This window comes from Alexandromys fortis, unplaced genomic scaffold (assembly GCF_014885135.2).
Source record: "Alexandromys fortis isolate MF-2015 unplaced genomic scaffold, M_Fortis_MF-2015_v1.1 scaffold_3, whole genome shotgun sequence".
Classification (NCBI taxonomy): domain Eukaryota; kingdom Metazoa; phylum Chordata; class Mammalia; order Rodentia; family Cricetidae; genus Alexandromys; species Alexandromys fortis.
The window spans coordinates 22,828,000-22,836,071 of NW_026067909.1; positions in this window are offsets into that span (position 1 = coordinate 22,828,000).

Genomic DNA, 8,072 nt, shown 5'->3' on the forward strand with positions numbered 1-8,072 from the left:
TTTCTTTCCCCCTGCTTTCCACGATTAATTTGGTTCTTTTCATAGGCTTGTTGTGGAAGGGTGGCCAGACCTGACTTGCCACAAATTGGAACACCCAAGTTACCTGTTAAAAAGAAATCTGGAAAGACGTTGGTGGGGAAGGAGAAGAAGGAACAAACCACTCTTCCTTTGGTCATTTACAGAAAAAGGAGCATATAGACACAGAGCAAAATAGTGCCAGCTTAAATTTGCATGGCAAATGTCATATTTTGTTTAAGATCTTTTGTGTTACTAAGCATTCCTCACATCCTAAAGAAATAGAGAAATTTTCTACCTTTTTTTCTCAACTGGGTGCTCTTAATTTCATTGTATCATGTGTCTGTGCTTATTGTTTCCAACATTTTTGGGTTTTTTTTCATGTTTTTTGTGCAAAAAAAGTTTTTTTAACAAACTGTGGCCACTTCAATTCCCTTTATAAATTCATTTTTTGGAGAGTGCAATATTTTTATTATAAATCAGTGCTATCGGGTCAATTTATGTTGTCCATTGTATTCTTTTTTTCCCCTTAGTTACTTCTTTGTTGATTCTTTGGAGCTTTTCCTCCTGGTCCCCATCCTCCCCCTTTCCTCATTGCTGCCACCTCCATCCCCACATAAGGAAACAAATCAAAGTAAGCAATCAAGCAAACAAAAGCAAAAAACAAACAGACAAACCAAAACCCACAACAAAAAAAACAAAACAAAATCCACAACAGACAAAATTTCTTTGCAGGACTGGAGAGATGGCTCAGAGGTTAAGAGCACTGGCTGCCATTGTTTCCTGAATGCCACAGTGTACCAGCTGCTGATTTAATAGAAGTTATGGAGATGATGAAATTGCCCTGTGTGTCCTGCCCACAAGCCACAAACCACAATCCATAAGCTGCTACTGAGCTCTTGAAACAGGACTAGTGAAAGAGAGAGTCTGAACTTGAAAGTTCATTCCATTGTATGGAAAGCAAGCAGTTACACACAGCTGAGAGCTGCCCGAAAGTAGAGAAACATCAGTTAAAAGCAGTAAGTCCTCGCTTTTGCTGGTTTCCAACCGCAGCTGCGCCAGCAGTGGGGTGCCGGTGCCAGCAATAGACAACTGAGGAGATGAATGCGTAAATAGCCCGCTGAGTGCTGCAGAAATATAAAGGTAGAATGGACAGCAAGGAGACGGATAAGATTTTAAAACGGGGCTTCAGGGGGCTGGAGAGATGGCTCAGTGGTTAACAGCACTGGCTGCTCTTCCAGAGAACCCAGGTTTGATTCTAACTCACAACCATTTGTAACTCCAGCTCATGGGGGAGAGGAGGTCCAATGTCCTCTTCTGGCATTCATAGAAACTGCAGGCGTTGCATGCAATGCATAGGCTTCTGCAAACAGCACATCTAGGCACACAACCACTTCTCCAGATTTCTATTGTATATAAAGACCAGAAGCTTTCTGGGACTTCCCTGGGACTCCAGCACCAGACTGGGACTGCTGAGACATCCAACCTTGTGGATTGAACAACAACCAGATCCCTGCCCTCTCTGCTGCTGGCCAGACCACAGCATGTAACCCGCTCTAATAAACCTCATATATATCAGTTTTGATCCTCTAGAGAGAAAATTGGCAAATACACTCAACAGACTCCTACAAATTTTTCTATTAAACAAAAAAATATGCTGGGCAATGGTGGCCTTTAATCCCAGCACTTAGGAGGCAGAGACAGGCGAGTCTCTGTGAGTTCAAGGCCAGTCTAGTCTACAGAGCAAGTTCCAGGGCAGGCTCCAAAGCTACAAAGAGAGACTCTGTCTCCAAAAACCAAAATAAATAAATAAAAATAAACAGACAGATAAAAAATAATAATGGCAAGGGAAACCCAAAGGAGACAACAGAGTCATATGATAGTCTCACAACCATTTCTAATACAATAGGACCAACTATATTTTTTTTATCTTCTAATTTTGTTTTATGAATATTCCTTTTTTGAGAACTTATAAATTTGTCTATAAAACTTATTTTTAATGACTAATTTGGTAGTGCATACAACCCTTCTGCCACATCATCTCCTGTACTCCGAGGACAGGTGTGTGCCATCACCAGGACAGTCTGGTTCATTCTCTTTCTCACACAGCACTAACTAACCTATTCAAAAGAGTCTTGATGTTAAATGTGAGTAAAAGCATCATCATAGGGTGTGGATGTGGCTCAATGAGTAGCAATTGAGTTTTGCTTGCATGTATGTCTGTGTATAAAACATGCATTCCTGGTGCCCGCAGATGCCAGAAGAACTGGAACTGGAACTGGAGTTATGAATTGTTGTGAGCCAGCACGTGGATTCTGGAAATCCAAACTCAGGTCCTCTGCAGGAATCATAAATGCTCTTAATTCCTGAGATATCTTTCCAGCCCACTAGGGGTATGATCTTGAAGGGAATGTTTTCTCTCATTGCTTTCTGGCCACCATGAGGTGAGGGCTTTATTTTACTCTACAACCTACCCGGTTATGATGGCTTCAGTGCCACACAGCCCTGAAAGGACAAAGCTAAAGGACCATGCACTGAAACCTCTGAAATAGTGAGCCTCTTAAGCTGAAACAATATTTTATCACATCACAGAATAAAACTAAGACAAATACCATGGCAAAAAGCGGCTTAGGGGGGAAAAGGGTTTATTTGGCTTCAGATCACAGGTTATAGTCCATCATGTGGGCAAGTCACAGAGGCAGGAGATTTAGGACAGCTGCTCAGACTACATCTGTGGTCAACAGAACAGAAAAACAAATGCAGCCACGACGCTTGCTTGCTTCTGCTTATCGTTCAGCTAGTTTTTTTCTTCTTGTTCTTACACAGTTCAGAACCCTGCCTGTGAAATGGTTCTTGAGAATCAGGCAGGACTAAGAGCCACGCTGCCGTCACATTCAGAAGACATCACCAACTCTCAGAAAGTGTCCACGGGACATGCCATCAGAACACAGTTCAGTTCCAGCCTCTGCATCTTCTTCCCCATGTGGAATTGCTATGAGAACGCCCTGGGGGTATAGTTCTCCTTACCAAAGGCTATTTCAATGACTTGGCAAAGATGTGGGAACTTGCCAGAGGTGGAGAGACACTTTCCTCTCATCCTAGCATTCTGAGGCAGAGGCAGGTGGATCACTGTGAGTTCGAGGTTAGCCTGGTTTACAGAGCGACTTCCAGGACAGCTAGGGCTGTTACACAGAGAAACCCTGTCTCAAACAAACAAATAAACAAACAAGATATGTATACCAAAGAATTATTTTAAAGCAAATTTAGGGTTTATTATAAATGAATGTTTGATTTGTATATCTATTATGGCTCCCTAAATACATAAAAATTTTTGAGTGAAGAGATTGCTGCTAGAAAATTTGGGGAGCCACTGCTTTCTCCTCTTTTCAAGAAGGGGTGTTTTAATCGCAGAGAATGTGGGCCCCTCCTACGCTTCTAAGGGAGCAAAACACTCATACTAAACCTGGTTGACAAGCCTACTCCTTCAGCTGTTCCAAATGCTTTAAAAAACTTGGCTTCAAAGAGTTGAAAAACGCAAGAGTGATACAGTGTGAGAAGTTAAAATTAGATATTGTCGTTGCTTTTGTCCATTAGACATGGACTCTAATCTGTAAAAGCAGCCGGATTGCTTTTGGTCATGGTTTCATCACAGCAAACCAAAGAAGCAATCTCACTCATATGAGATGAAATTTCCATGTGCAAAGAAAAATGAAGTCTTGTTGGAAAACAACCCCACTTAATTATCTGCAGTGCCCATGGCTCTTGGTGGCAAAGCCAATTGCACACGGTAGAGACAGCATGTCCTGGAAAGTCGGCAGGGTTTGCTAGCTGGATCTTTTCAGGACTTTCCTGGGCCCTGTTCCACATGAATGATGGGTAATTCTAGTCTCTGTCCATTACTATTATTATTGTTGAGAGAGGGAATGAAAGCCAGTTCTGGGCCTGTGGACCCCAAGGTGAAGCCTGGCTGAACACTGTCAGGGAGGAGAGATGTTTTCCTCCGACAGGAAGACGCATGAGAATGCTTCCTCCTGACTTGGACAAAGCATGTGAGGTTACTACACATGGAGCTGTGCCCGCTGTCTCACCATCACTAGACAGTCGTGGGCCGTGGAACTCTGTCATGGAAAATCTGACCCAGACCTGGCTGAGCTGTCAGCCAACCCCAGCCCTTCCTACTTCTAGATAGCTTTTCATAGACAAAATGATTATACCATAGCTTGGGGATTATGTCACCTGTTGCCAAGTTTTTCCTAAAATATAGGAGGAGAGGAATTTGTTTCAGTTATGGCATGTTTCCTATTATTGATGACTCACAAAACGGTGAGCAGTTATGAGCATCATCGGTAATTATGCTACCGTTATTTTATCCTTAAAAATGGATACGTTTATGGTTCATAAAATATATATGTGATCTGACTTTCTTACCTTTCTTTTTTTTTTTTCCAAGACAGGTTTCTCTGTAGTTTTGGAGCCTGTTCTGGAACTCACAGAGATCACCTGCCTCTGCCTCCCGAGTGCTGGGATTAAAGGCATGCACCAGCACCGCCTGGCCTTCCTTCATTTTTGCAATACCATAAAAGGTTCCAAAGATACGTGATAGAAATTGCCTCCTTTCAAACACTGTTCTAACAAGTACTTCACTGATGCAAATTTCCCTGCCATTTCACACAGTTTCATAGAAACCCAAATCTGTGTTTGCTTTTTTCAACTTCAAATATTGGTTGTACTGACTCCAAACAAGACTTGAGGGAGTTCTCGACCCAGGTCCCATGTAGTGGGCGCTGAAACTGTGCAACTGAAGCATTGTTTTCTTTTTCCTCACCGACCAAGTACACATTTGAATCCGGGACGTTCCGTGTTTGTGATCTGTTAGCAACGCCAGTTACACTTTGTTATGTTTCCCCCTGTGATGTCATTAGCCTGCACATTGTGAAACTCTGGTGCTCTGACAAGAGCTTGATTCCTGTGGTCAATCTGTCTGTCCTTCCACCTGCGTCAGACCTGCTTCCATTACAGGTCAGCCACAGAGACATCTTGCACAATCCCAAGGTAGCCAGCCACCCACCTTGAGCAGAGAGGCCAGTGTGTGACTGTGTTTGCTCATGGAATTCAGCTCGGAAATACACTCTACTGTTCTGCGAGAGCAGTGGTCCATGCTTGTGACATGCTGTTTTCAAGAGGAGAGGGAGACAGATGGTCCAGCAGTTAAGAGGGAGCACTTGCTGCTCTTAGGAGACCCAGAACACGAATAAGGTAGCTCAAATCACCTGTAACTCTAGTTAGGGACTACACTTTTCCCTTCCAGCCTCACAGGTACCAGCATGCATGTCTTCACACATACACATACATTTAAAAATCAAATAAATTTTAAGAAAAAGAGGCCCCATTATTTCTGGGGACTCACTGAACGGAGTTACATGGGCACTTTGTTTAGTGGAAACCCATAGCCTTCCAATCAGTTCTTTCTGAAGTAGCAATACACTGGCTTGCTTCTCATTTCCCAGGACAAAGATGAGAGGGAGGATGGAAGGAAAGGGGATTTTTAAGCTCTTCTAGGAACTGGTGGCTGTAGCTCCCTTATCTTGGAAAAGAAGCCTTCCTGTTGGGGTACACTGTGCAGTGCAGGTCAGTTAAAGAAAGAAAGCAATCCTAGATAAAAATTTAAGGCCTTTGTGGCAGCAGGAAGGTCCAGCCTCTTCTGATGAACTGAACCCCCGAAGAGCCATACAAAGACGCATTTATTGAAAGTTACACAAAGTATTTCCTCATACCAAGGTCCCTAATCTAATTTACGTGTCTTACTGGTCCCTGACTCTAGTCCTTTATTATGTATCGTTTGCCATACACAGTAATACGAGATGTGCCTGAGGCATCTGGTGACCAAAGTCACGGGAGGGCTGCACCTTCCCAGAAGTGGAACTTCACGGAGATTAAGAGCACCTCTGGACAGGCCTCTGCTGAACCCAAATGTCCCTGTAGCTCTAGCATCATACTGCGTAAAGGACCCATTCCTCTATTTCTTTGAGATCCTCACTTGGACCAGCTAGTGTATCCCATGCAGGGGCTCCTCTGATTGGTCTGCAACCAGAGGATAAATGGACACGCATTTGTACAGAAAGGGTAACTTTACAGATTAGAGGCTTACATTCTTTTTTTTTTTAAGCACAATCTCAAATATGTCTTAGTTACAGAACAAATTGAAGCTGAGAGCTGTCAAGAGGATATTCTAGGGAGGAGAAACACAGAAGTGGTTTGGGAGTATTGGGAACAGAGCTGGAAGAAAAGGAGAGGAAGGAACCCTACTGGGACAAACAAGGCCTTAGCTTGGGAACCAGGGGCTCATCATGGTTGCCAAGTCACCATCTGGAGTAGCCATGACCACATACATGGTGGCTCCAGTAGGTTGTCCACGGAACACAGCTGCCGAAGGTTTCAAACTTGTTAGGCTATGTGCTACTTTGAACAACTCAGCCAAGCTCCCTGGCTTGTTTCTGTAGTTATACTGTGCTCTGTAAGCCAGGTCTAAGGGGCTGATGCTGACCAGTGCCCCACATAGTGGGTTTTCTGACATTGTTAAAGCATACGCTATGGCCAGCAAGAGGTAACTCTTGTTCACTCCTGTTACACACTAAAATGCAACACGCCAAAATATTTAAGTCCGTGATACCCATTACCAATCACTTAATTTAACTTATAATAATTCAATACCATATCCAAATGATAAAGTGTTGGTTTTCTTTCTTTCTTTCTTTCTTTCTTTCTTTCTTTCTTTCTTTCTTTCTTTCTTTCTTTCTTTCCTTATTCCTTTCTTAGATAAGGTCTCCTTATAGAGCCCGTTTCTCCATCTTCCTGCCCAAGCCTCCTGAAGACTGGACTGACAATTTAGACCATCCCACCAAATTTACTAGGGAAGGTAAGGCAGGGGATTGGGTAGTTACCTTGAGAAACAGAATGAGAGGCTGTCTCAAAAGAAAAAAAAAAGAAAAACAAGAAAGGAAAAAATAAAGAAACTACAATATAAAAAATGGAAATACTGCCGGGTAGTGGTGGTGCATGCCTTTAATTCCAGCACTTGGGAGGCAGAGTCAAGTGAATCTCATTGAGTTTGAAGCCACCCTGGTCTACAAACGAGTTCCAGGACAGCCAGGGCTGTTACATAGAGAAAACCCTATCTTACTCCCTGCCCCCACAAAAAAAAAAAGAAAGAAAATGGAAATAGTTATAGGGAAGCTGAAGCCGAGTGGGAGGTGGTAGCTAAGTGTCAGAGGAAGCACAGGAATCTTCTAAGATAGGGCTAGAGCTAAAGGTCATTTTATCAGTCCTGTGAACCACACCTTCCTTAAGTATTCTCAGCTGCTTCTTTTTATATTTTTCTTTTTGAGACATGGTCTCTATGTGTAGCTTTGGAGACTGTCCTGGAACTCACTCTGTCATGCTGGCCTCAAACTGACAGAGATCTGCCTGTCTCTGCCTCCCAAGTGCTGGAAGTAAATGGGAGTAAAGACGTGAGCCATGGCTACTTCTTTTGATTTTATTGTTATTTTTATACATTATGTATACAATGTTCTGCCTGTATGAATACTTAGACACCAGAAGAGGGCACAAGATCTCACTATAGATGGTTGTGAGTCACCATGTGGTTGCTGGGATTGAACTCAGGACCTCTGAAAGAGAAGCCAGTGCTCTTAATCACTGAACCATCTCTCCAGCCCAATTTTATTATATTTTTAAAGATTTTTTTATTAGCTGGGTGGTGGTGTCGCACACCTTTAATCCCAGCACTTGGGGAGCCAGAGGCAGACAGATCCTTGTGAGTTTGACACCTGCCTGGTTTACAGAGTGAGTTCCAGGATAGACTCCAAAGCTACAGAGAAACCCTGACTTGAAAAACAACAACAAAAACACATTATGTTTATGTGTAAACATGTGTGTAGGTGTGTGTGTGTGTGTGTGTATTCCCATGTACACGCATACAGAAACCAGAAGAGTGAGAGAGGGCGCTGGGTCCACCAGAGCTGAACTCGTGAGCTACCAGGTATGGGTTCAGGAATATG